At 49.4% G+C, this 27,862-nt stretch overlaps 1 pseudogene; it reads left to right on the top strand.

Annotated features, from left to right (window-relative positions):
- The first annotated feature begins 325 nt into the window (after nt 1-325).
- Nucleotides 326-3,485, top strand: LOC147413072 (syncytin-A-like; annotated as a pseudogene).
- Nucleotides 3,486-27,862: the final 24,377 nt, after the last annotated feature.

Raw genomic sequence — 27,862 nt, forward strand, 5'->3', positions numbered from 1 at the left:
GCCATAGGTAAAGAGTTATGGGAAGATATAAGCTGGGGGGGAGCGAGAGCAAAAGAAGCAGGCAAGTACGCCACGTTATGGAAATTGCTTATGGAGATGTTACGTAGTATGAAAGCTGAAAGAGCTGCTGCAGCTTCTGCCTTTGCTGCCTTTACCCCCTCCTCTGGCGATTCTTCACCAACAACTACTACTTCTATTTTTTCTACGCGAATTTCTGTTCCTGTTCCACCTCCCTTGACCCCTGCTAATCAGACACAGACCGCGAGTTCGGGGGCTGGTGGGGCCTCCGCGGGGACTGCACCCTCGGAGGAGGAGGTGCGCCATAATGGCGGCGACGCGATCGCAGTAAGAAGGGACTCGGAAGAGAATGTGGAAAAACTACAAGGGGGCTTGGGCAAAGAAAAGGGGGAAGCACGTGAACCAGCAGACCCACCCAAATCCCACCCCTATCCTGAAGACACAGCAGCCCGCCCAACATCCCACCCTTATCACGACGTCACAACGACCCTCCCAGAATCCCGCCCTTATCGCGACGTCACAGTGACCCGCCTAGAATCCCGCCCTTATCCCGACATCACAACGACCCGCCCAGAATCCCGCCCTTATCCCACCGTCACAACGGCCTGCCTACAGGAAGACTCTCTTTCTCCGGGGATCATGTCGAAACAAAAGTAGAAAAAGGAACTGCTTGATGAAGTCCTGCAGCAACTCATAAACAAACTATCGGCACTCAATACAGCAGCGGACAGCAACAAGAAGAATCCAGAAAACGCTGCGACTCATAATCCTTTTGCTGTACCGTCATCACTACCAGTGCCTTTGTCGCAAATGCCTGTGCCAACTACTTCATTGTCAAATACGCCATTAAGTGAACAAGAAGCAGGATGAAGATGGAAAGGAGTAATTCGTGATGCCCTAATTGAAGGAAATTTTCTTCCTTCTGCCTTTCCTATCATTACAGATCAGGCAGGAGGTAGAAAATGGGAACCGTTTGATTGGAAAATCCTTGAAAAAGCACGTTTAGCAGTATCACAATATGGGCTTCAATCTAGTTATACTCAACAATTATTACAATCTATTTTTACAGCAGATGTTTTGTTACCACTTGATTCACAACAGATTGCTAACATTCTTTTGTCCCCTTCTCAACAGCTTATGTTCTCCAAGGCCTGGTAACAACTCTGTGACTAGGAGGCTGCATGACCAAGGCAGCAAGGGGATCCATTGTATGGGGTACAAGCACAAATGCTAACAGGCCAAAGTCCTTTTGCGAGCGTGGCTTTACAACAAGGTTTTATGGGAGAGGTATTACAATTGTCACAGCAGTTAGCTTACCAAGCAATGATTTCAGTCAGGGAACCAGGAAAGATATGTTCCTTTGCCAGCATTCAGCAGAGTCCACAAGAAAGTTTTCCTTCTTTTATTGATCGTTTAGATCAGGTTATTAGAAGTCATCCAGATTTGGATGAGGGAATGAAGGAAAAGGTTTTTAAAGTGTTTGCCTTTGAGAATGCTAATGATACAACAAAAAAAGCTTTAAGTACCCTACCCAGAGATGCACAAGTAGCTGATATGCTTGAAGTTATAGAACGCACCAATGGTACCGCGTCCTTACTTGCTGCTGCTGTATACAGTGCGGTTCAGCCCCTCATAGATAGAAAGGAGGGAGGCAAGCAAAAGAGATGTTTCAATTGCAGGACAATGGGTCACTTTATCAGCCAAGGTAAACTCATTTCAGTCCCTCTGTAAATCAAACTTCCGCAGTTACACGGCGTACCAAATTCTAATCGCACTGTAGGTTTGTGCTTGCCAGGCAGGTTTAAAAAGTGCTTAATTTTTCAGTCATTGCAATAGGGTCAAAGCAGGTCCTTAGTTTAAAACTATTTTTTAAACTGTCTTATGATCTGTATGTGTCTGGTCAAAAAGAAAGCTTCATAATGCTATTTTTATCCATGATGTTAGCTGGCTGTAAAATATGAGACATTTTATCTAAAGCAGGTAAAGAAATTCAGGATTCATTTACAAGTTGCCTATAAAGTTGTGTAATTTGGAAAGCAGTATTCATTATGAAAGAGCTCTCAAGTTCCTTGTAAAGATAATCTAATTAAAAAAAAAAAAATACAAAAAAGGGGGATCTGCATAAAAGATATAAAAGCCTTTGACAGATTTCTTGAAGTGCAATGGAGAATGGAGAATACCTGCTTGATAACACATAGTTGTTATTGAGTTTTCTCAGATTCAGTTGACAACCCAGAGGCGACAATCTCTGTCCAGCTGCAGGAGCCAATGAGGACCGGGACTCCCTAGGCGCGCCCCGGGACCTTTTCTCGGAGGGGCTCCCTGACTCATCTGGCTCGCTGCAGGGGCAGACACGGTCCATCTACGGAAAAAGGTATTCTTTCTGGTCTGGTTCTGTAATTTGCTAAATGTTCACACTGTGCACCGATTGGCATTGATGTCAACATGTATTTTCACCACTTGCACTGATATTTAACTATGTGAATGGGGTTAGTCTGCTTGGTGTTGTGGTTGGTATTGTAATAATCATGTTTGCAGGTGTCTTCTTGTGTCTTTTCTCAATGGTGTAAAGGAGCTCCTTGTGTGATAGTGTAGAAACTGGTTATCAATATTTGAATGTGTGAGTGAGACGCAGTGTTATTGTTATCATTATATAGAAGATATTTTGTTAACCGCACTTTGCTGCTTTTCACAAAAAAAAAAAAAAAAAGGGGGAACAATGGGACAACAAAAGAGCTACCGCCCAATATGTTCTTGATTTGCGGCGACCGCGCATTAGCTCCAAGTCATAGGCAATGGTTGAATATCTTGAATATCTCGTTCCCGTCCCAAAAGCGAAGGCGACGGGCCGCAGCCGGCCTGACGGAGATGTGTGATGATAATGTGGAATTGTGGTCTGCCACTGCTTGAGTGCTTGCATCATTTTTCGCGCCCGGCGTAGCTGCAGCACAAGCACTCAAGCAAATAGAGAAATTAGCTTGCTGGTCAGAAAAGCAGTCTAATATAACTACACAAATCCTAGAACAGGTGCTATTAGATCAAAATAGCTTAAGACGTGCGGTCTTGCAGAACCGTGCAGCTATTGATTTCTTGCTTCTAGCACAAGGTCATGGGTGTGAAGATGTCCAAGGGATGTGTTGCTTCAACCTGAGCGATCATGGAGAGTTGATTCATCAGCAGTTGCGGTGGCTGAAGGAGCACAGCCAAAAGATTCAGAAGGATACGAATTTGTTCGACTTATGGCTGCAAACATCTTTGGAAATGTCTCCCCTTGGTTACTAGGCTTAATCAAAGAAAGCATACGATGGCTTATTATAATTATATTGCTATTGCTAGGGTTAGGCTTCGTATGGAATTTGCTGCAGAAAGGCATATCGAGTCTCGTTCACAGAGTTTTATTTGTGCAAAACGAAAAAGGGGGAATTGTGGGAGCGTAGCTCTCTGAAAACAGGCATGGAATGCTAGAGGGCTTGCACAGGGAAAACTCTGTTGAACAGTTTGTCTAAACTAATATAGTAGGCCTCAAGGACGCTTCAACCTTGAGGGAATAGAAGAATTAGAAGCTAACATCCGTATGAGGCGGAACGCATTAGTATTAATAGTAAAGTGATAGGTAGAAGCAGATGACTGATGTATGTATAGCACAATTGGAGTTTATGAAAAACTGCAAGTCATGATGACTTTGGAAAATTATGCTATATAAGAAAGTGCATCTGTACAATAAAAGGAGTTTCCTGATATAACTCATATTGAGTCTTTTGTGGATTCTCCAACTCCCGTCTCCGCACCTGGCCAGGAGAACACGGTGTTTCAGAAGAGCTGTGTTCACACACTCCTTCCTTGAGGTTTGAACATCTGTGCACTCTTTTGATGCCTTCAGAATTTTTTCGTGCTTTTGATACCTGTGACCTGTTCAGAAAAGGTCTGACTTGTAGACATCTCCCAAGGACAGAAAACCATGAGAACGAACTCGCATCTTCAGTTGAAAGTTGCTGTCAACTGGACATTGATGAATCTTTAAATGCTTAATATATGAAAACAGGAACACATGGAAGTTTAAATACGAATTGGCCGTCAAAGGTCACAAATTTCCTCCAGCACAAAGGTCTCCAATTTGTTCTTCAGCAATAATAACTGACTGCATGAACCTTGTTATTACCTTCCCCTGATGGCTCAAATGGAGATGATGCACTGATTGCAACAGTAGTGCCTCTGGTACAGTCTTCAGAGGTATTGAAGGCTGTTCGGAAAAAGTTGTGACCCCTCACACTTCAAGATTTGCCTTTTCTTTGGTAAGAGAAATGGTAAGTGTTGCAGTCAAAAGTTTCTTAGCCCTCCAATGACCACCAAGTTTTACTGCTCTGCTGTAGAAGTACGGCTGAGCAATCTCTTCTGTTTGGGACAGGTAACTAATGTGTCTCTGCTTTGGTTCTCAAAGGCTGAGTCGCAGCTCGTGCCTTGCAGGACAGCTGTGTCTGCACTGCAGTTGATGCGTTTAGTTCCATCAGCAAAGCTCTCCATAGTACCCGCCTTTGTGACAGAAGCCGTTGTTCAAGATGCTGGAATTGGGGTGCAGATGAAGAGTTCCTCAAAGAAGAAAGGTCACTTCTCTGGGAGCTGCACGGTTCTTAACGGCGATGTCCCTGTGTGTTTCACAGCTGGGCTTCCTTCCCTGCAGTTGTGAAGTCCCACACAACGTGGGTTCAGTTCTAGTGAAGGGAACCAGGGTTGTAGCCCTTAACATCTTGGGACATAAAATTGGAGTGGGCCTGCAGGACGTAGGTGTGATCTCCACAGCCCTGGTATTCATAGGACCGGTGTTCTTGTGGCAGGTGGTAGATGCACACCCAGAAGTGGAATGTGTAACACTTAAAATGTTTCTAAGAACTCGTGTTCTTGTAAGGTCAGTATTCTTTTCTGCCTGAGCTGCAGGAGGAAGATAAGGAAATGTTGACACTGAGGAGCTCCTCTCAAAAATGTCATGCCCTAAGTGTGAGCTTGCTTTCCGTCTGGGCTATCCAGAACTCACTTTACAAGTAAAGCCTTGAGTTAGAAATCCTTCAGGGCAGAAATAACTTTTTTTTTTACGTTGTGCACTCTGTGCATGCAGGTAGCTTTCAAGTAACATTGGGCATTGCTTAACCAGTATATTTGCTATGGAAAATATATTGCCATGGACACCATTTCAATGCAAACGAAGGAAGTGTTATCTTGGGTGTGCAAGAGCAGGAAAACCTGGGGGAGTGTTATTTGGAGATCGTGTGGAAGACTGGTAAATACACAATCTTGTGCAATCGGTGACAGTCTTTATGAATTCTTATTTTTCTAGAGAGCTCAGATTGGAAGAGGGATAGCTTGATCCGGTCTTGACTGTCCTGTAACTTGCCTAAATCTGTTCTCTTTTAACGTCTTTAGATGAAGAGAACCAATTTGCAGTTGAGCTGGATGAATTTGGGTCAGATACAATGAGTGAAATCAATATTGTTGGGTGAATTATCTTAAATGTTTGGAGAACGATGAGAAATGAGGTAAAGTTTTAAAAGGTTAATGTATTTGACTGGCTGGGGTTTTTTTAATGATTGTAGATTTTGTTGAACATTTCTTCGAACTTCTATAACTGTCTCTTCTCTGTTTGTACACCTTTTCAAATAGAGCATTCTACCACTGGGACAGACTGGATGTTGCGTGTCGCTGGGATGTAAAATACTGAAGCCCTTACCTTTCAGTCATGTTACGTGATGATGTTCCTTTTCACTCCTTTCTGGGTTTTGAGAACAACTTACCCGATTTCACAACTTGTCAAGTGTGGTGCTTTTACTAAATTAACTACTTGAACTTCCTTTAAGCTGTCAGACTTACTCATTGCTTTGCTGTTTAAGACCTTACATTTAATACTCAGATGGTTCAGTCCTTAGAAGTCCTGTTCTGACCAAATTCAGACCTGACCTTTGTGATTTACTTAATTCAGCATATACTTTTCAACTGATGAGGGATGTTCTTTCCTGACTTGTAAATAGTTCAGGACTTGTAAGTATGTATGTTTACCTTTTTTAGCAAAGAATCTTAATATAAAGTTAATAAATTGAGTTGTCACAGTTTTTAAAAAGTAGGGATTTCTCTGACGATGAAAGACATCACGCAGGTTAACGCAGCCTCTGTGTTTTTCTAGGTGCATCTAATGAATTACCCTTTTGAAAACGTGGGCTTTCATGTTCTTCATCACCGTTTTCCTTTATTTACTCTCAAAGTGCTGTCTGGTTGGTTTGATAATAAGGCAGATGTCTACGGGTGGATCTCTTGCTCCAGTTTGTTTGTTCTTTTTAAGGCCAGATCCTTAACATGGGAATTGGTATAAGCTAAAGTGAGCGTAGGGAGAAATAATCAGTTTAGCTCAGGTACTGGAACAGTCTGTATGCAGCAACATGAGCTTATTTACTCTGCTGTTGTGCTGTGCTCTGTTGTGTACTTGTACCCTCAATATTTCATCTCGGTGTGTTTTTCTGTTTAAAGCACACACACAAAACCAAAGCAAATGCTCAGTCCCAGTTCCAACGTATCTGAATAGATGGACCATGTTGAAGTTCTGGAAGGTTTTTATTTTGTATGTACTATTCCTCAGAAAGACTTTTAATGAACTGCCAGGTTTCTGTTTTACTTCACGGTGCATGCCAACAAAGCTAGGCTCCAAAGGAGAACAAAACAGTGTGCGAGATGTTAAGGCAGTAACTACAGCGGCTTAAAAACAGCCTTTATACGACACGAATCACACTGGGCTTCACTCTTCGCTGGAGTGATTTGGTGTTGTGTGGTGTGAACAGCTCATAAAGCTGAGTGCTGATCTGAGCGTCATTCATGACATACAGATGATTTCTGTTCAAGTTAAATACTTTGCAACTAGGTGGAAACTTGGTTTAGTGCTGAAATTATAAATCTATGTGCAGCTGAGATAGGTGTTGTTAATACAGAAGGTGTTATATTAACAGTTGTTTGGATTGTTAATATTGAAGGGGTTTGTTCCACCAAAGTCCACTCAGTTAAAAAACCCTGTAAACAGGGGAAGAGCAACTGGAGTTTCTGTTTCAGTAGTCCTTTGGGGGAGTGGGGAAAACAGTACAAAGTGTGTCATTGAGATAGGCCTTAACAGCAGTTTGCTGTAGCACAGTCTGTGTCTATCTTTAGAATACACAAGTGTTTATTTGTGTGTGCCATGTTTTTGAAAGAGCCGTGTGAGAATGTCCTGGGGGGAATTTTGTTTGCTGGTTTGTAACAAGCTGTCATAAAAACTCGTTGTTATTAGTAGAAAGAGCAACACTGTCCTGATGGTTTATAACGAGGCGTTGCCTTTCACACATGGAAAATGGTTGATCATTCTGTTGGCTGGGTCCGTGGGGATCTGCAGTTGTCAGACAAACTGGATTGGATTGAGGGAACGCGTGAGATGGCGAGACTTTTTGGCATTCAGTTCTTACACGTATGAACAAGGGGCTCCCAGGTAAGATCTGGTTTTCCTCACACTTCACAAAAGCAAAACAGTCTTTATACAATCATTCTCAATCAAAAATAGCTGTTTATTTTTAACAATGAGTGCCCCAGAGGTAATCACGCCAGTGAGTCTCTTCTACTGACTGAGTCTGAGAATGAATGCTTTTTAAAACAATAACCAGTAAATCGAGAACGCCTTAGAAAGATGGGATGGTTTTCTTCCAGGGCAGGCAAAGCTGCATCGAGTGTGTTCTGAGTGACACGTGCTGTGAAGCAGACCTCTGGGTGAGATCTGATGGTAAGACAAGAAGGGCTCTGGCTTTATTAAGGACATGTGTCATGCAAGTCGTGTGTGGTTCTGTTATTTCGATACCAGCATCAGAGGGAGCGGGAGCAGGACAGAGTGATACTTACACTGCTCTTCCTTTGAGACCCCAGCAGTTTCCAGCAATACCAAGGGCTTTCCTTGCCCAGACTCCGAGGGACTGGACCAACTAGACTGTTTTCATGGCTTCTCATGAGCCCTGAACCACACCTGAAACGAGAGACAACTACTCTCACTCATGTGGTCTGCGCTGCTGTTGTCTTCTTTCCTGCCCTCCTCCTTCTTTCCTACCCTCCTTCTGCTTTCTGTCTTAACAGACTGTAGCTGAGCTGACCAGGACTGATTATTTTGCCAACTTCTGTGGACAAAAAGACAACTTGGAAACTGCTGTCCTGAGCCAACCATCATTGTCCTGAGCCAGCCCAAAACGGGAGTGTCTGAAGCTGCCGGTCCTTAACACTCCAACCCAACTCAAGAGCGTTGCCATCTTTTCCCTTGGACTGCAGTTGCCTGGGTCACCTCGTGCCCCAGTGCAGGTTCTTGTTGGTCTTGCTGGTGCTGGCCCTGTGTTTTGGGCGGGGGGCGGCCCTGGCCGCAGAACCCCGGTGGTGTTCAGTTGGTATTTGCCAGTTCAGCTCCCTGACCCGGTTCACCACGTTCCCCGAAAAGTGCCGCTGTTGGAGCGAGGGAGGAGAAACGCAGAGCTAGGGCCAGGGAGGGGGGGCTGGCGTGCTGCCGACGTAGGGGTGCTTGAGCGGTCACGGCTGCAGCCCGCAGAGCCTGTCCTGCCTGTCATTTTCTCAGATGGCCGTGCGTGGGGGTGAGCACAGAAACAGGCTGCATGTCCTGTCCTGACTGCTCTTTGCTCTTTCCTTCTGTGCGCTCAGGTTTTGTTCCCACTGAAACTTTCCAGATCACAACAATAGCAGTTGCAGCAATTCCCAGTCACCTCAAACAATTTTTTTTCTCTCAGAAGAATCATCACTGCCATTTATGTAGATACTCCTTTTCTCCTTAGCTGGAAAAGATGTGAAACGGAATAGCACTAAGAACAGATTTCAGATATTTTGTTTTCCATATTTTTGTATCTCATATGAAGTTTTACAAGACCTTTTTTAAAGGTGGATTTTTCTTTTATTAAGCTATCATGACTGTTCCATAGTAGACTAAACAAATCTAAGAGGGAGATGGTCATAGACCTAGGGATTATTAGTCAGATGACTGAAGAACTTGCTGAACACTAGAAAAAAGAAAACAAAACCAACCCAAACCCCTCGCTCTTGCCAGATCCAGTCCCTGAGCACCTCATCCCACACCTGAGCTCAGCACTGGACACAGCTTAGTGCAAGGCAGCAGCAGCAGCTCATGGTGCTGCAGAGCTACACTTTCAAACCCCAACCTGTTTGTGAGGTAGCAGGGTCTGGTTAAAGCTGCTGGTTCTCTGAGTTCATTGATAACGTCAGAGTTAAAGAAATTAGACCGAAGCCATTCAGTACAATACTTGAATGTGTAGTGCGTCAGGCAGAGGGCTTTGGAGCCGTGATTGAGTTGCTTACAAAGAACAGAATCAGGATTACATGGGGCTGTTCTTTGATATTTTGGGATTTTCAGTCCTTTGCCACCCATGTGTGTAATTTTCAGCTATTTTGTTTTTTATTGTGAATGGACACAATGAATACCTGGCTATCAGTGCTTTTAAAGCCTTACTAAAGCATTGAGTAATAAATAAATAGGGCTGGTTTTTAATCATGTTGCTACGTTTTGTGATGCAACATTTTGTGATGTCTCGAACAAGGTGACAGTTCTTAAACTTTTGGGGGGTTTATGCTTCCTATACTACTTGTGGCATCCTCAGGCAGAAAGCACGATACCCAGAGCAAAGCAGCAGACTTTTGAAATGGGCTAACTTGGATTCTTCCCTTAGTTCTCTTGCTGCAAAGCACATTCTAGTTACTCCTCACGGTTAAAAGCTTGGAGGCACAATTACCAGCTGACACAGCTCCTGTGTCATTTCTCTGTTTTCCCAGATGTTGAAATAATAATGCGGTGCCTCATTCCTGCAATGATGACCGGGAAAATGCTCACCAGCTGCATGTTATACTGTGTTTTCTTCAGTGTTCTGCAAGTCCAACAAAAATACAGTTTAGTAAATGCTTGTTCCCTGACTGCAGCATGGCCATCCGCACATGTTGTTGCAGCCTGTTGGGTGTTTATTTTTCCATAGGTAAAAATTAGAAGTGCTTCATTTTCAGTTATTAGGGCTAAATGATGAGGAAACACATGGGAAAGTTCCACTGTATGTGATAGAAAATGTACCTTAAAAGTGAGAGTCTGGCTGTTTATTTTGGAAAACTGGTTGTCTGTGCTTTAAATTCAGGAAATGTGAGTGTGTACTCGCACAGTTGGATACAGCCGTGTTTACTCTGCATTTCTGAAATTACAGTGACTGTATCCAACCTGTTGTGCAGTATCGTGTGGAGTCCCTGGTGCTGCGTATTGCAAAGCCAACGAATTGTGTTCCTGGGACACCCAGCACCCAGCAGCGAGCTCAAGGGAAAGCCCTGCAACGTGCTCCCTCAGTACCGGAGCCAGAATCCCGCTCCTGCGGCAGTGCTGTTCTCGTGTGAGCCTTCCAGCCGTTAGAGCCCTCCGGTGGGATAGCGCACAGCTACTGGTTTTCAGCCTGCCTGGGACAGGTTGAAAGCTTAGGGAAGTAAGTGGTTCATCTTTTCTCACAAACTTGAATTCCATGCTGGGGGGGGTGGGGGGTGGGGTAAGGGGGTGGTGTATGCACACACATATTCCTATGCACATCAATATGTATTTTTAATTAAACATAGAATTAGACTCTGTTCTGATTAAAAAAAAAAATCAACTCTGTATGTCCATGTGTGTAGGGCTGTCCCATTCTTGTGGTGAGGCCGTTTTTTTTTCAGAAATAGTTAGAATGTCACATAAATGTACTCCCTGTTTTCAACACTGGACTGGTATTATTCGGCTGTATGTTAATAAATGATTGTTGTTCTCTTTTGACAGTTGTAGTTCATTCTGGTCTTAACTATGCAAAATGGAAAGATACAATGAGTTACTCTGTGTGGCCTCTCTTATGGAGCTTAACAGCGATTCTGTTGATTGGAAATCTCATGGGTCATTATAACGTGTTATTTGTAATTGTACGTCGCTAAGAAATTTTGAATGACAGTATGTTTGTTTATGGCTGAGATTATAATTGTGACTGTATCCTTGGTAGTGTTACCAGCATTTAATGTGAGTTGGTGGGTTTCCTTGCTCGGGCTGTAAATGAATGAGTTGTCTTCATATTTCATTTTCCTCTCTATCAGACAGGATGCATTCCAATCTGGCCGTGCATCTCTCAGAGCCCTTCTTGACTGACTGTACCAGATTAGAGATGATACCCCAGTGTCACCCAGTGGAGGAGCTTTTGTCAAGGTGATGATGTCAGGGCTCTCTGACAGGCACTTTCCCTTCCTGTTGGCCGAGCAGCTGAAGATCAACTTGATCTTGTAGTTTCTCTTTTGCTGCATTACGAGCAGACAGAAGGGGGGGAGGTTCAGTCTCCCATTTCCCCATGTTTCTTGGTATTTGTCAGACGGCTGAACTTCTGGCAGTTCAGGAAGTATTTACACTTTATGCTTTCATGTACCCTGAAGGCTCATTTCATCAATAATTCAACTGTGTTTTACTTGTGCAGTTTGGGGATCAAACAGTAATTATCTGTGTGTAACACTTCGTTCTTCCTCTGCCTGTAGAGCAGAATGTCTTCCCAGAAAAAGAGTCCTGGTTTGGGAGATGAAACTCCCTGACCTCTTTCTGTTGTTCTCATTTTATATGAGGTGTCTGCTGGCTGCTTGGTAAGGAAGTAATAAATATGGCCTGGAGCTCTTTCAAATAATTAGGCAGTCACCAGCATACAGCTATTTAACGTAAACCACAAACTCCAAGTAAAGAATATTTGCAAGATTTTTAAATGACAATATTCCTTTAGCATTTACCATTAGGAGAATGAACAGTTAACTCTTGAAGTCCCGTTTCTGTTAACAAGGGTATCTAACCAGTGGGTGAGTGGGGCTGAGGAGAACAAAGAACAAGAAGCTGTTTACCCTGCCCTTGAGAGCTTTGCCTGCATTCGGGGTTGCTCCTGGTAGTTGTGGGAAGAGCCAAATCGTTGGTGCCTGAGGCACCTTGCAAACTAATTTGTCCTCTGAACAGCGATTATCTTAACAGTTCTGGGGTTTGCTTTTACTGCTCACTCTTTAGGTTGGGCTTTTGAACGTGATTTTTTCCTTGGTTCCCTTTGTGGCAGCCTTCAAGAAGAAAGGGTGTGCTGGCGGGAGTGCTGGGAGGGATCTTGGAGCCGAGGACGGCGGTGAAACAGCCCGTGAAGGCTTATGAGGCTGACAAGGCTGTGACTGGAATGCCTGCAGCTCGGCAGTCGGGTCTGGAATTTACAGCTGACGTCACGTGCGGTGCCAGCGGTGCTGATGGCTCTGGAGGAGGGCCGGCGGGGGCGGGGCGGCGCTGCCGCGGCGGGGGGCGCCGCTGGGGAGAGCGGGGCCGGCCCGGGCCTGGGCTGGCGGCCGGGCTGGGGGGCGGAGAGTGGCGGAGCCACCGGCTGCTCGCTGGGGGCTGCTGGGGAGCGGCGGCCCCGGCCCCGGCGGCGTCGCGGGGCTCCCGGCGGGCGGGCGGTGCCGGACTCCGCTGCCCGGGGTGCGGGCTGGTGCCCGCGGGGCAGGAGGAGCCGTCGGCCGAGCGGGAGCGGGGCTTAGGTGTGGAAGAGGCGCGGGCTGTGGGTTTTGCTGTTCAAAGTGCAGGCAAGGATAACGAAGGGGTTATGACTGCGAGGGCAGAAGGAGGGTGGGGGCGCTTTGGAAGAAGCCCCGGGCTGCGACACTGCGAAAGTTGGGCAAGTTCCTCCCCGCGGGGCGAGGGGAGGCTGCAGCCGCTCGCCGCGACCCTCTGCGTGAGAGCCCGGCCGGGAGCCGCTGCGCCTCGCCTGCTCCTCGCTGCGGGGGGAGATGCTGCAGCCCAGGAGGTCCCGTCGGGTCTGGTTCAGCATCGGCTGGGGCAGAGCCCAGGCGCTGACGAACCTCCTTTCCCCGCGGCGAACGCGCAGAGACGCCCCGGCCCCCGCTGTGCTGCCGCTGGTCGTGTCCGTCTGAGCGAGAGGGGGGCGCAGCGCGGTTCCCGGGACAGAGCGGGCCCCCGGGGAGCCCCTGCTGGCGCCTGGTCTGCCCGTGCGTGATCCGGGCTGTGCCGGCGAAGGACGATTTGAGAGAGGCACCTCTGTCTGTCACGGATTTGAACTCTCCCTCACTGTCAGCAGTTCTGACTGAAATAGCGGAGCTGTTGCGTTCCAGGGTGCGGAGCGAGGGCCGCGGTAGCTGTCTGTGCTGCCCCGGGGCGCTCCGGTGCCGGGCAGGACGGCGGCTCCGTGCCGAGCGCGGGGCGCTGGTTTCTGCCGCCCGCCGCGGTGGAGCTGCGGGACCGTCCCCGCTCCCCCGGGGGGAGACTTGCCGGGCCGGAGGCTGAGCACGGGCCTCGGGTGCCGAACGGCCGCAGCAGTGACAGGGGGTCGTGGCTGTGGAACGCTCCTGCGGCGCCTCGGTCTGGTCGGGGGCGTTTCCAGCCCCCACAGCCCAACCCCCGCCCTGCCGGTCTCCTCCCTCCCGCCCTGCCCCGCCCGCCCCCGCGCTCCCAGCGGAGCCGCAGCCGGCGGGGACTCGCCCGGCGTCCGGTACGTCCCGCTCTGCCGCGGGCGGACCGGCCCCGGGAGCGGCCGGGAGCAGGGGCGGGAGGCGGGGGCGGCAGCGGGACCCCCCGAGCCCCGCGTCTGCGGGAAGGGCCGGCGGGAGAGGCTGCCATGAGCGCTCCGCTCTCCGCACGCCTCCGCGGGGCGCGCTGGCGCGGGCGGTTTGCGGGCAGAGAGCGGGGTGTCTGTGAGGGGCCGAGCGCGGTTTGGGGGGAGGTGGCAGCCGCTCCGCCCGGAGTCGGTCACTGCCGAGCCGCGCCGTCGTTAAAAGGATTCGGGCCTCGGGATGCGAGCCCTCGGCCCTGCCCCCTCGGCGTGTCCCCTGAGCTCGGCCGTCCCTCCCCCCCCCCCCCCCCCCCCCCGAGCGGGAGCGTGGCCGGGGACGGAGCGGAGCGGGCTTCCCGGCCCCCCGCGCCCCGCAGGCGCCTTTCGGGTGCGTCATTAGTGATAATAATATCCGTTCTTTTTGTAGCGAGATTGAGGATGGATGGGGGAAAGCGATGGGAAATAATCGCCTTTTTTCCGGTGGCAATAAGGAAACGTGAAAATCATGCACTGGGGCGCGGGGGCGGGGGGTCGGGAGGGAGGGAGGAGAAAAGCGTTTGTAATTTGAAACAGAAAGAAAAAGCTTTTATTGGGGAAAATACGTCTCTAATCAAATCTGTCTAAATTAAATGCTGTCTACAACCCAGAAGTCACCAACCAGCAAAATGTATACGCGCTCAGTTCGGTTTCCCCTTAGTTTCATAGTTTTGCTTCCGACTCGAAATTTCCAAGTGATTACCGCTCCGATTTCAAGGCTGAAAGAGCATTTTCTGTAAACGTTCGGTTTATAAGTATAGGGAGAAACACGTATTTGGGGATCCTGATATTCAGGTGAAGGCGCCAAGAAGAAACCAGCTGCCGGCGGCGGAAAAACAAATGAACGGGAGAGAAAGGTGCGGGGGATGCCCTGCGAATAAAGCAATCGCTACAGAGATATTTAGATGTATTTAATGGGATGCGTTATTCAAAAGCCCTGCTGACTGGTCTAATCATTTAGAATCGCCTGTTTTCCTAAAAACTTTACCAAATATTTACACTCAATAAACATTAATCGATTAACAAGCCGGTCATGCTCTTACAGGACCTTTCCTGCGGTCCCGCCATCGCGCTGTCCCCGCGCGTCTCCACCGTTTTGTCGTTTTGACAAAGTATAAACGGAGCCCTTCAGGCGGTGGTGTTTATAAACCGGCTCGTCTGGGTTCAGAGTGAGTCTCCCCGTCCATCCACATCACCAGATAGAATAATAGTAACGAATCAGACATGGAAGAACCGGGCTGAACCACCGGCCTTTTCCCTTTTTCCCCAGGGGTACTGAAGTCCCGAATCACCAATTCTTCTAACTTTCTGGCCGTTGATCCACGGGAATTCGTAGTTCAATGTCAAAGGTAACAACAAAGCATTATTCGACTGTTCGACAGCTGGAGGAAAAGGGTAACTCCTGTGTACGAGCTGCTGCTGAGCTTGGCCAGATTGAGGGGAAAAAAGGGCGAACAGCCCGGCGGGGTGACGTCAGGCGCACCCAGCGCGCTGTCCGGGCTCCGGGGCTCCTTTCCCGGCGGGCCGGCAGGAGCCCCGGCGGGCGGCAGCCGCTGCGCTCTCTCCCCCTGCGCAGCCCGCGCCCTCCCGGCCCGGCCTCCCGCTCTCCCCCGCGGCTCCTCTGGCTGCCGGTGGCGGGACCCGGCTCCCACGGCCGTTCCCGGCTCGCTGTCCCGGGCAAGGCCGGCACCGCGCGCGGGCTCCGGCGGCGGATCCCGCTGCCCCTTCCGAGGCGCGGTGAGACCCGAGTCCTCCGGCCGAGGCGGGGGAAGCCGCGCTCGGCGCCGCTCCTCGGGGCCGGGCCGGGCCGGGGGCCGGGTGCGGAGCGGAGCGATGCTCTCCCTGAGCCCGCCCGGGGCCCCGCTGCTCCTCTGGCCCCGCTGCCAGGGGCGGCCCGGAGCCCCCCGGGAGAGCCGAGCTCTGGCCGGGCGGCCGGGCTGTCCCCGCCGCTCGGGGGGAGGGAGGGGAGTGGCGGGGCCGGCGGCGGCCGAGCTCCCGCGGGGAGACCCGCCCGTCCCCGCCTCCCCATCCCGGGGCAGTGCCGGCGTGTCTCGCTGCTGCCCACCCTGCGCTCCCCGGGCGTTTGCGGGGAGGGGGGACACCCGCCGCCGGGGCTGACCTGTGCCGGGGATGCTCCCGCCGCGCCCCGGTCCCGCCGTGCCCGGGGAGGGGTGGCTCTCGCCCCTGCAGCCCCCACAGCCCCCTCTTTTCTTTGCCCCCCCCCCCCCCCGGCGCCGCCGTAAAAGGTGGAGCTCTGCAGGGGGTGCGGCGGGGACGGGCGCGGGTGCCCCCGAGGGAGGGGCGACTGCTGCCGGGCGGCCGCTGGCCTCGCCGGGACCGGCGAGGGGCCCGATCCCGTCCGGCCGCGACTTGCCGGCCGAAGCTCTCCCCTCCCGCTGGCAGCGCTTCGCCGGCGCTGTCGTGCCGACCCGGCGCTCCGCTGTGACGAGCTTTAGCGGCAGCGGCGCTTCCCCGCCCGCTCGTCCCCTCTTCCCGGCCCCGCCGTAGATTACCCCGCGCCGGCCCGGGAAACGCCTGGAGGGGCAACGGCCGGGGGCCGGGTCGGGCCGCGGGGGGTGGGTGGGCTGCTGCGCGCCCGATCCCGAGACAGCTCCGGGACTTGATTTTCGCGGGGGCCACTGCCGCCGCGGAGCCCGGGAGAGCGGCGCTCCCCCCCTCCCCTCCTCGCCCCGTGTCCCCGGCACTGGTTTCCCCGCGGGAGAGGGGAGCAGTCGGGCCCCTCTCCCCTCTCCCCGCGCCGCAGCCAGCGGCCCCGCGGCTCCCCGCCCCCTCGCTCCGACCTCCCCGCTCCGCTCCGCTGTGCCCGCTATCCGGGCCCCTCCGGGAAGGGGCTCTGGCCCTGTTGCCCGGGTCCTGCCGCTCCGGAGGAGGGCAAGGAGGGGCCGGGGGAAGGAGCAGGAGCGGCGAAAGCGGCGTGAGAGGGAAGGAGGACACTGCCCCTTCCCGGGCTCTCTCCCCCCGCCCCGTGGGCAGAGCCCAGCTCGGCCAAGGCACGGGCGGGCCGGGGCCGGGCCGGGCGCTCTGGGGGTTCCCCGGCGGCGGCACCGCCGCCCGGCCTGGCAGCCCCTTCCCGCGGCCCCCCGGGGCCCGACGGCGCCGGCCCCGAGCCGAGGGAACCGCGCGGCCGCGCTCCCGGCGGCACCGGCCGCGCGGGCAGAAACGGCTCCGACCGGAGCGGGGCGCCGGGCGCGGAGCCGGGGCCGCTGCGGGGGCGTTTGCCCTGTGGGACAGCGGCGGGGCCGGGGGCTGCGGGGCGCTTCCCTCCCGTGAGATACGGGGAGGAAACTCTTCCCGGGAGGGCGGCGAGGCGCTGGCCCAGGCTGCCCGGAGCGGCTGGGGCTGCCCCTGCCTGGCAGGGCTCCAGGCCAGGCTGGACGGGGCTGGGAGCGACTGGGCTGGTGGGAGGTGTCCCTGCCCAGGGCAGCGGGTGGCACTGGGTGGCCTTGGAGGCCCCTTCCAGCCCAAACCCTTCTGGGATGAATCTGTGAAAGAAGCAGCGCAAACACACTGTAAGCACCAAACTAGTATATGTTAATCCAGCTTTGTGATGAGAACGTACACTGCAGCCTCTGCCTTCCTCAGTCAGTACACATGGATTACATCAGCTGCACACATTAAAATTAGGGGGGAAAATCAATGTCAGACTGGTGACTTCAGCTCTGTTCGCTGCACAGATTCGTACAGGAAATGTGTCTGTTCTGCGAGGGAAATAAACAAAAAAGGACAATAAAGCCAGTAAATAAACCTCACAGAAAAGTCCTTACACCAGAAAGAAAACAACAACAATTCAAAGCAGAAGAAAAATGTCAAATGATTCAATCTTCTGGGGATATTCTAAAACCTGACGCTTTTGGGGTGGGAATTAGCTTTGTATTTGTTCTGGCACCATTTACTCCAAAATATATCACACTAAAGCATACAGCCCTAGTGGGGGGGAGGGCGGGGAACAACACCCCAAAACCAACAAACAAAAACATGTCTCTGCTTTTATTCACCCAACATCCCGGAGAAGTTAGATAATGGAAAAGTAATTCTGTGGAGCCTTGCTAAGTTTTAATGCATTTGTAATCATTAATTATTCTTCCAATACATTTAATTTCTTCACAGTGCATATGAACAGTTTAAACATCTTGTCTCTACAATGGAAAAATTATATATTTATCACAATTATTTGTCAATATTAGAAAATTGTTTACTCTTCCTCCGTATGCAATCTCTCCAAGCGGGCAGAGAGATCATTCTTTCTAGTCTAATTCTGTGTAGGATGACTGAACACCTACACAGAACGTTAAATGCTGCTTGCAAAGTGCTCTCAAGATATATCTAACCTTCTTCACCACCCCTTGAGTGGGTAAATATTGCACATTTTTTTTTAAGTGAGTAAATAATGTCATTTAAATCTGTTTATGGTAGTGTAACCCAGGAAAGATGTCAAAGGAACTACTTTGATATACAAGCAGCAGGTACCCAGAACATGGCTCAGCCCAGTGGGGTCGGTAATTTTCAGGAATTCTGACTAACTGTGATTATTTGAGTGTTGGATGCAGTTCCCTCGGCTGCAATGAAGAGAGCTCACGCTTCAGTTACCACACTGACCTAACTAAAGCTTCGGACAGTGTTAATCCGCAACTCGACTGAATGCGAATGGCTTTTCCTGGTTTTTGTTCCCACTCGGTCCACTTCGTGGAAAAGGCCACTTTTCTTCACGATTTGAGGATTTGCCTTTTCCTGAGCTTCTTTTTCCTGGGAGGAAGGCAGAAAATTTTTTTCTCATCTTTAGAAAAGGCACCCAGACAATGTGGGCTCAGAAGGAACTTGTGTACCCCTTCAGTACTGCAACTCGTGATGCCTGACATTCCTGAAGGTGTTACTCTTGTCCATTTGGTGGCATTTTGTTGTGCAAAATTTGGGTGCAGAGTAGCTGCGCTGAAAATGCCCCCTGGGAAATCCCCAGGCCCCTTCCCACTCGTCAGTGGTGCCAGGGAATTTGTTGAGCTTTTTAAATGACATTGGCCAAACCTGTAACTGTTAACCTCCAAATGATTTAGCACTGCAGATGATCAAGGTCCAGTTCACGGGAGCACTCGCTGGTGCTGTTTAATTCAATACCAGAGATGCTGCCAAAAGGGCTCCCTCAGACAGCACCTCACGCTCACAGACACCGGGTAGGTTCTTCCATACCCTCTTAGAGCAGCGGTGAACAGCAGCAGAGGAAGGCCATGTGAGGAACCCAAGCTCATCCATTGTCTCAAGGACAGAAGAGCGGCTCATCCTCTTAAGAACACAGCCTAAAGAGCATCTGGCTTCAAACCGCTGCTGTGATGAACAGGTAGAAGGTGTACAGGTTTTTGTTGGTTTGGTTTGGTTTTTTAAACCTTTTACTTTTAAATAAAAAAAAAGGAACAAAAGGTATTACGTGTCTACAAAGAGACAAGGCACTGTCAGAAGAGTAGGATCTAGTAACAAGCAGTGATGGAAGAAATAGAGACAGAAAATGGGAAGGCTCAGCAAGTCCCGAAGCACGATCCACAAGTGAAGTGATCCTGTCAGCAGAGCACTTTTTGCCATCAAAATACTTGATCGGCAAACAGTTCAGTCCTTCAAACAAGGGACATCCGAGCAATGAAAAAGTGAAAAGGGAACACGTATCTTGAAAGACAATGCCTGAAGAGGGAGTTCTTTCGGAGGAAGGAGAGATTGGAAGAGGCCTCCAGGCTCATCATAGACTTACTGAACTCTGTATTAAGCAAAAAGGAGTTGGCTGGTTGCTTTCTCCTTTCTTTATTCCCATTGGAAGGCCGTTGCAGAACCCAAATCTTCTAACCATTATGAGTCTTCTTGTAGTTTTCAGCTTAAATTCACTCAGGGCCAGGCGGTACACATTTTTTCTGGTGCCCATACCTTTCAGCTTAGTAACTGTTCTCCCTAAAGCGTTATTTCCCTCGTCTGCATTTACAGCACTCACCCCACTCTTCTTCCACTTGCTTTTCTAGCCTAAGCAAATCAAGAACTCCTGGTGTCATCACACAGGTCCACCCCCCATGTCCCAGCGATCCCTGCAGCTCTCCTCTCCAGTTTTTCCAGGGGGAGTTCGTCTTGCTGGTACATGAAGGGTCAGCAGGGAAACCACATCAGCCCAGCTGGGTGCTGTTCAGGGGCAATAACTCTTCTCAAGGGCTCCTGAAAACACTTGCCCTGACACACTGCAGGGCAGCACTTTCTTATCCCCACAGCACACTGGTGTCTCCCAGCTGCTCTCAAGTGCTTCCCTTCAGCTACCTGCAGGTCTCCTCCCCCCTCCTCAGTTCTGGCCAGCTGAAGCACATCCAGCTTATGGCTCTAAAATTCTTTCCCCCTTCTAAATGTTTTCTCGGGGGTTTCTGCCCTTCAAGGAAGTAGCTTATTGTAACAGGACAAACATAGCACTGGGGGTCTCCCCAAGTAAGCAAACACTTAAACCGTTAATTTAAATATAAAAATTAAGAGGAAGGGAGAAAAAAATGACAGCTAAGTGGGAAGGGAAAGTTTATTTTGGTGCGTAAGCAACTTGAATACTTCTGCTGCAGCTGTAGCAGAGGGCTGGCACTTAGATGTCTGATCTTGAGAAAACCAAACATCCTTCCACTAAGGTTTCAAATGACACAGTAACTTCATCTAAGAGAAGACAAAACGCATACATACCAACATTGCCACCTGTTTGTAGGGCCGTCTCAGCACAACGTTTCTCTTATGGCACCAAGAACTTACTGGTATGAAAAATTACAAGCTTTAAGTGCTGTTTTAAAGCAATTCACAGTTAAAGCAACAGTAGTGAGAAAATAGTCAAGAACTTGAGTTGCAGAATGGTAAATGATTTGTGACTTTCTCAACAGCTTTTCCTACTGATGAAGCTTGGAAGCATCTCACTGTTTGGGAATGACATACTCTGTTAGTGTTGGTCTGGTTAGAAACTCGGCAGGATGGCTTGTCCATCATGGCAGGTTTTCCATCGGAGGAAAGAAAGAACCGAGGAAGAACTATGCAGAAAGAAGGCCAGCAGGTACCAGTTTCAACTAACTTCCTCCTGGGAGCAGAATGAAGCTTCTCTCTACAAACAAAAACTGCATCTCTCTCAGGATATTGGCTATTCTAGGAAGTGTGTTTTTTCCACTCTTTGCCTCACTAGAAAGCTTTTTGGCCCAGAAGGTTTTCTCCTGATGCAGAAATGTGAAAGCACTGGGAATCTTGCACATTCATATGGGAAAGCTGTTGCCCACTTAGCTCTGCAGCTGCGAGGGCAGATGCTGCACCGGTAACACCCCCCTGCAAACAGCAATGGTCTTTGCCTTCTGCCCCAACACATCACAGGTGAGCCACGTCATGAGGAAAACCTGCTCAGTTACAACTCCTGGGCCGGACGAGCAAGGACACCACCAGCAGGTCTGCAGGTCAGAAGCCCGGTGCTGGTGCCACACCTCAGGTTCTTGACACAATGATAAGTCAGCATGAGAAACTTAAAGGTGGAGTGGTTCCTGTTGGAATGCCAAAATAGAGGAGAGATCTGGCCTCTGGGGGATTTTAAAAAAAGAAAGCAAGATCTTACTCTCCCTCTATTCCATTTTACAAAATGAAATGCAATATTGAAAAAGCAATCAAGACAGGATTAACAGTTACAAGTAAAACAAATTTCCTGGAATTATTCTGGAATCATATAATCCCTGTCCTAAGGAAGCTACATGCCTTGAAGGTGCAAGACAGCCAGTGACATGTCAAAGGTGAAAGTGTTTCTGAGGTAGTTCAGCTACCTTTTAGCTCATCAGCTGGTATACAGCCTGGGTTTTAAAAGAGGTTGTGCTGGATAGAAGAGTCAGCGTTGAGTTGCACTATCACAGGAAGCTGAGGGGAGCAGAACACCACAAACCAGATTCAGCATGAACTGGCACACAGCTGACAAAACGCTCATCCCTTTGGCGTGGCAGGCTGGTCGTGATTTGGATGTGCCAACATCTCTGTCAGGAGCTGCCGTGACTTCAGGAGCTGTTGTTATCCTTAAGCAGTAGCCAGCACTCATTGGCATTAGGGCTGGGGTGAGACCCTGGCAATTACTACACTCACTGACTCAGCCTGCAGTAAATCAATCAATCAATCAATTAAATCACATGTAGCACAAAAGGGCCGTCTTCAGAAGTGAATGGCTCTGTAGATAAAACAATGGAGAAGATTAGTTTCTAATTAATTCTGACATTCTCTGTCCTCTACTTTGATTCAAGACCTCTCTGTACTCAGAAACTCTACACTGGGATAGCCCAGCAGGAGCAGTGGGGAACGGCAGACTGGCGGATCAGGACCTATTCCTTGTTCTTCGTGTTACGCCAATAAACCTTAAGGACCATAAATGTTACTCTCTGAGAGCAAAAGCAGGCCTGATGAAGGGGACTGCGATTTTTAGAATGGGTCTCCCATATATCATAACTAGGTATCATGAAAAACGTTATTTTGATCACATTTCCCAGTTCCTTCATAGCCAGAAGGAATTTCATGACTGGAATTTTTACAACCACTATACTAGCAAAAAGGCTTACAAGCCTTTTTATCCTTTTACACCTGTTCCAGAAAAGCATTTTCCACCCTCCAGCCCATGACCCCTCTAAGCAGAAAAGTCCTATCTGCCACATAAGCTGTCATAAACCAGGTAGGATACGTCAAAGTTTCAAATACATCAGTATTTATAAAATTAGAAACTTTAAAGCACAAAAAAAAAAGGAAAAAAAAAGAAAAAAGGATGGTAGGGGGAAAATTATATTCTACCTTGACCATTATGTTCTTAAGCTGACAGTATTTAACATTAATGTCTCTGTATTTCCAGGTCGTGGGTGCAACATTTCTATTTGTGGGTATCAGTGAGAGATGATCTGCCTTTCACCAGTTCAGGCACTTCACCTACACTTATTCACAGATTATTATTTTTTTTTAAATGTTTCAAGGGTTCGAATCTGCCCCTCCAAGGTATAATGGGGAAAAGAGCATAGTGTAAGTGAAATTAAATTACACTTCTCTTGATTTAAATACAGGTTAAATAAAGGTTAGCTCCACCTGTACATTCATCCACAAGAATGTCAACACCTCCAACTTCACAGACACCCATAAGCTCTTTTCGTAAACGCAAATTCCTAACGACAGAACACCGCTCTGTGACAGTGAAACAGAATGCACACAACCAGCATTTTCCTTTTTGATGAGAAAATGAACATCTCTAACAGATAAGCTGGGATTAAAAATCAACCAAATCTGGACCCCAAAGGCAGTGTGGGTTATGATATGCCGCCACAGATCTGGACTCGACATCCGACAGCAATCATGCACGAAGGAAAATTTTAGAAAGTTGTTATGCAGAGGTTTAACCAGAGCCTGGCAGCTTAATTAGGGACAGGAAAGGTATTTGCACGGCAGTCCCATGTGCAGTAAGGCAAAGCGGTGTCACAGTTCCGTTTCAATGCCGCACCCACCCTCCAACAAAACAAGGACACTGCGTCTGAGTAACATGGGTGGAAATCTCACCCGCCATCCCCAAGTTAAACTGGGGCATTTCTTCACTTTCTGTCACTTCCCTCTGGCTTGGTAAATCTTTTGCAGAGTCTGATGCCAAGGCCCGCAGCTTTTTCCTGTTTCTAACAGCGGATGTCTTGGTTTTCACAGGTTGGTTTGTTGTTGGGCACCACTTGTACCCGGGATTTGCCTTCATAAATTCATCCTTGTGCTAGCAAAGAAAAGGAAAAGGACCCGTTACGCCAGTCATGGCATTATACTATTCACAGGGCAACAGAGCGCACCCCTTGTAAGAGGATTTAATACAGTAAATAATCCTTAAATATCTTGATTTTTAACAGTTCAATCACATGCCGAGAGTCTCACTGACAACACAATTTAATAAGAAGAAATAATAAGATCAGTAGAGCTGTATTTTAAAAAGTGGGCTTTCTCTTCCCTCTCCTGAGGCTCTATCACCCAGAGCAGGCTGAAGTTCTGGTCCTGCAAGCTGCTCTCCAGTGCTTGTACGCTCACTCTGGGAAACAGACACCATTCCAGTTTGCAGGTACAATCTTGGTTTACTTTCTAGTTTGAATGCAATTAAAACATACATTTAGCAATAAATGCAGCATGATGCTCCCTAACTTGCACTCATTGTTCTCTAGGAGATCTGTATTTTAGAATAGTTGAGTATATGCTTTCCCAAACCAGGCACCAAATGTAAACCACTACCAGTATCATTTCGTTTTCAGTAATTTCTGATACATCATCCCAGCATTCCTTCCAAATGTACCGTGCTGCATGGTTGCATACAATAAACTGGGACCATTTAAAACTTTCTTTGGCCCAGAGCACACCGCACACATCTCACTTGTTTGCTATATTCTTGGTAGCAGGCACCAAAACAAAGCCAGGCTACACGTAGCAGGGTGGGAGAAAAGCTCTGGATTCTCAACAGTTTGGGGAGTAGGGGAAGGATGGGGACCTATTTCGCTCACAAAATGCAACAGTGATGTTTTCCAAGTATCTTGCTGATCTTGCTGCAGATGTCTGCCTGACGGCTGACAGGGGTGTACAGCACTGGCTGCTGTGGGAGGCCACCCAGCAAGGACCAGTGCTGACCCCAGGGAGGAGGAACCCAACACCCACCACCTTCCCGAGCACTCAGCAGCTCTCGATGGCAGCAAAGGACCAGAAGAGCTGTTTTACCCTGAAGCACACGGCAGGGCAGCTGCAGGAAGTTCTCCTGGGCTTGCACATGTTCCCACCCACCAGCTGCCGCCAGGCCCCACCACGGCACAGAGAAGCACCTACATTTCACGCGTGTGCCTGCACAGAAACACGCGCAGAAGGAAGAAAACCCCTTGGGTGTCCCACACAGAAACAGCTCCGGGAACCTGGCCCTCTGATGGAGTCCCTGCAGTGGTTCCCAGCCCAACACCCCGCACGCCTTGCGGCAGGATCACCATCGCACGTGCGTCGCTTGCTTTCATTTCCATCTGAACCTGCCAGCCGGCAATTGCTGCCTGCAGGCTGTAGCAAGGGGGAAAACTATTCAGTGGCCAAGCAGCCCAGCGCCGAGTGAACCCGCCGTGTGAAAGCCTGGATTTACAGGAACGGCTGTAAACAACAAAACCCTGCAGGGACCGCTGACCCCCCCACACCCCCCGCCTTTTCTGAACAGGGCTCGTGTCTTTAATCTGCAGCCTGAGGACTGCAACACTTCTCACCTCGCCCCTTTCCCCTTTCCCTCAGTTCGGTTTGGGAGCTCAGTACGCCACAAAAATAGCCTGGTGGAGGGAAGGGAAGAGGAGGGGGTAAGGGAAGAGGTGGGAGGGAAATACACAGCGAAGCAGCTTTGCCTCCCCTCGCTAAAGCCACAGCCCACGCAGGAATCACGTTTCCAGCCTGCAGAGTGGAAAGCACAGAACCGCTAGCAATGAGGTGTGTGAGCTCTTCGTATCAGCCTTGCTGCTTCGAGTAACCGAACTGTTCCACGGAGAAATCCGATGAGCTGACAGGCTGTCCATCACAGGAGAACCGGAACGCCTGCCGTTCACCAGACAAGGCAGCGATCAGCTTTCCGTCGGTTCCCAACAGGAGCAGTTCACGTGAGCTGCTGTATGAATGGATTTGCTCTGCAAAGCCAGGGCTGAACATCAACCGCCCTCCCCAAAGGGGAGGGAGCAAACTGCGGGAGGGCAACACTTGTCCCCTCCTACCGCAGGCGGCTGCCAAAGCAGCAGCACAGCAAGGACAGGAGCTCCCAGCTGGGCTGCCTGTACCTGCGGAACCGCTGGCCGAGCACTCACGGGCAGAACCATCCAGCTCTGTCCCTGAGCAGCAGCAGCCGGGATTCATCAGGCTGCTCCCTGCAGGAACAATCCCCACTGCCGGGGTCTTGCTGACGCACGGCCGTGTTTAAAAATGACGGGCTTTCTCGCAAGGGAAACGGGGCTTGAGCAACCGTAACCTGGCTGGCGATTTTCCAAGGCAGCTGGATATTCCCAGTAAGGCCTGTGAGAGTTAACAGAAGAACACTACCCCTGTTATGGGAGTAACTAAAAACGCTGGAGCACGTTTATGAGTGGCCAGATTTCATTTTCCCCTCGGTGAAGGGAAACGCTAACGAACGGCAGGAACGCTTGTGGTTCCACTTGATAAATCCTCTCAGCTAATGGGCTTATATCCTAGATCGTGGAACTTTAAAAGTTAAGTTGATCAAGGGAGTCTGCAGGATACAAATAGAAAGCCTGCTGCTAAGGAAACCACCAACAGAAGCCAACACTGAGTTCTACAGGCACAGCACGAGCTCTCCAGGGCAGGTGTTTAAAGAATAACAATTATATGCTATCTCTCTTCTACACATTCTTGGAACCAGTTGTAATGATGCAAACTACTTAGTTTTATTGTTTTGCTTTGACTGTGAGTATGCAATTTGTTCTTCATGCCAAGAAAAAGAAATAAATCGCTACGGGAGCAATGATTTCTACAGCAGTATCATTAATAGTTTCAAATCTGTCACTCCATGCAGAACTCCTGCAATTATTTTCCTTGTTAATGAATGAGTTTCCTTCATTCAAGACAAAAGGCTAAGAAAAATAGTGATGGATCTCCTAACTGCCCTTTTCCCACACCTTTCAGAAAGCATCACCAATTTGTGAGTGGGAATGCAGAACAAACCAGGAACAGCTGGACAAAGCTGATACTCAGGTATTTCTACACTGTGTCACAGACAGGGAACTACAGAGGCATTCCAGACCCCGCTTCAGAAATGACCTGCCATGCAGAACACTTCAATTTCCCTGTGGGCTCTTCCGTGCTCACACAAAGTACTGAACCGCCAAACCTTGTACCCGTGTGTTAACAGTAACAGACAACTTCGGGTGACAGGTACAGGTACAGAGAATGGTTTCTCCATCATTTCACAGCTCTCTGTGCTTCTTGTAGCGCTCCACCGTTGCTGGACAAATGAGAGATGTCCTTCCTTCTGACTGGCCCTCCATCATTTTTCCTAAGATCGAGTTCAGTGGTTACCCACAACCTACATCACACGGGTAACTACAGGGATCTGTTCTGGGGTGATGTTATCAGCCTGAGTGCCTGGCTGTGTCCCCCTCACTCTGCTATTGAGATCTGCAGCCTTCTTGGGGCCAGCTTACCAAGCAAGCTATTTCTTAAAAGGCCTCATTTAAATTTGAAGTTGACCTAAAGATACTTTGTGAAATATGGGGATAAATCTCTTTTCCTTGCTCCCAGTTAAAGGACTCTGACAATGTGTTGCTCTCTGATTCAGACACCGGACTCTGCCTCATGAAACGTTGCTCTGTCGGAAACTGGTGAACAATACATAGGGAGAGTACTTCATGAAACACTAAGAATTTTTAAATTCTGTAGCATCAAAAGTAAAAAGCAACTACATTTGTTGACTACGCTTTTTCTTTTGTCCACCTGTATTATAACAGCAACCTGTATTACCGATAGCAAATGCACAGCCTGAGCGAAGGATCACTGGTCAGCTGACACTGAACTGTATGTTACTGTGTTCAGTGGCCCCTGCCCATGCACTCTCCCCGTGTTAATGCTCGTACCGCAGGAATTACCAGGTGGTATCCACCACAAAATACGTAGATTTGTGCCAATGACTACTAGAGCCAGGTTAGTTTGTGTACACAGACCAATTTCTTTTCATTCTGGTCCAAAGGACCACGTGATTCAAAGCAAGAACAGCAGCTGCTCTGGGCACCAGAATCCCACTGGGGAAGCTGAGGAACTCAGGGAAGAGGAAGACCTCACAGAAAACATTGAATACACAGAGAAACAGAAAACAGGCAAATAGGTAATGAACTCCCTTTACATCCCGGCAGAACACACCTCCTTGGCCATGTTAGTGTATTTCTGCTCTTCTTCTGTCTCTACAACAGCCCACCGACCCGCCAGGACCTTGGTTGCATCACGGCTATTGAGCCAAGGGTGTTCTTTACGCACGAGAGCGCGATGGTGTTTGCAGAACAAGAAAAACGCATTCACTGGTCGGCGAGCTCGTTGCTCTGAGGACTTCTCTTCGGTTCCATCAGCATCCCGCTCTAAACCATCTGCGCCAAGGAGTGACACCTAGCAGCAACAAAAGGGAAGGGGTGAGATCCGAGACGGAGCTG

The sequence above is a fragment of the Leptosomus discolor genome, unplaced genomic scaffold (assembly GCF_034619465.1).
Source record: "Leptosomus discolor isolate bLepDis1 unplaced genomic scaffold, bLepDis1.hap2 HAP2_SCAFFOLD_114, whole genome shotgun sequence".
NCBI lineage: Eukaryota > Metazoa > Chordata > Aves > Leptosomiformes > Leptosomidae > Leptosomus > Leptosomus discolor.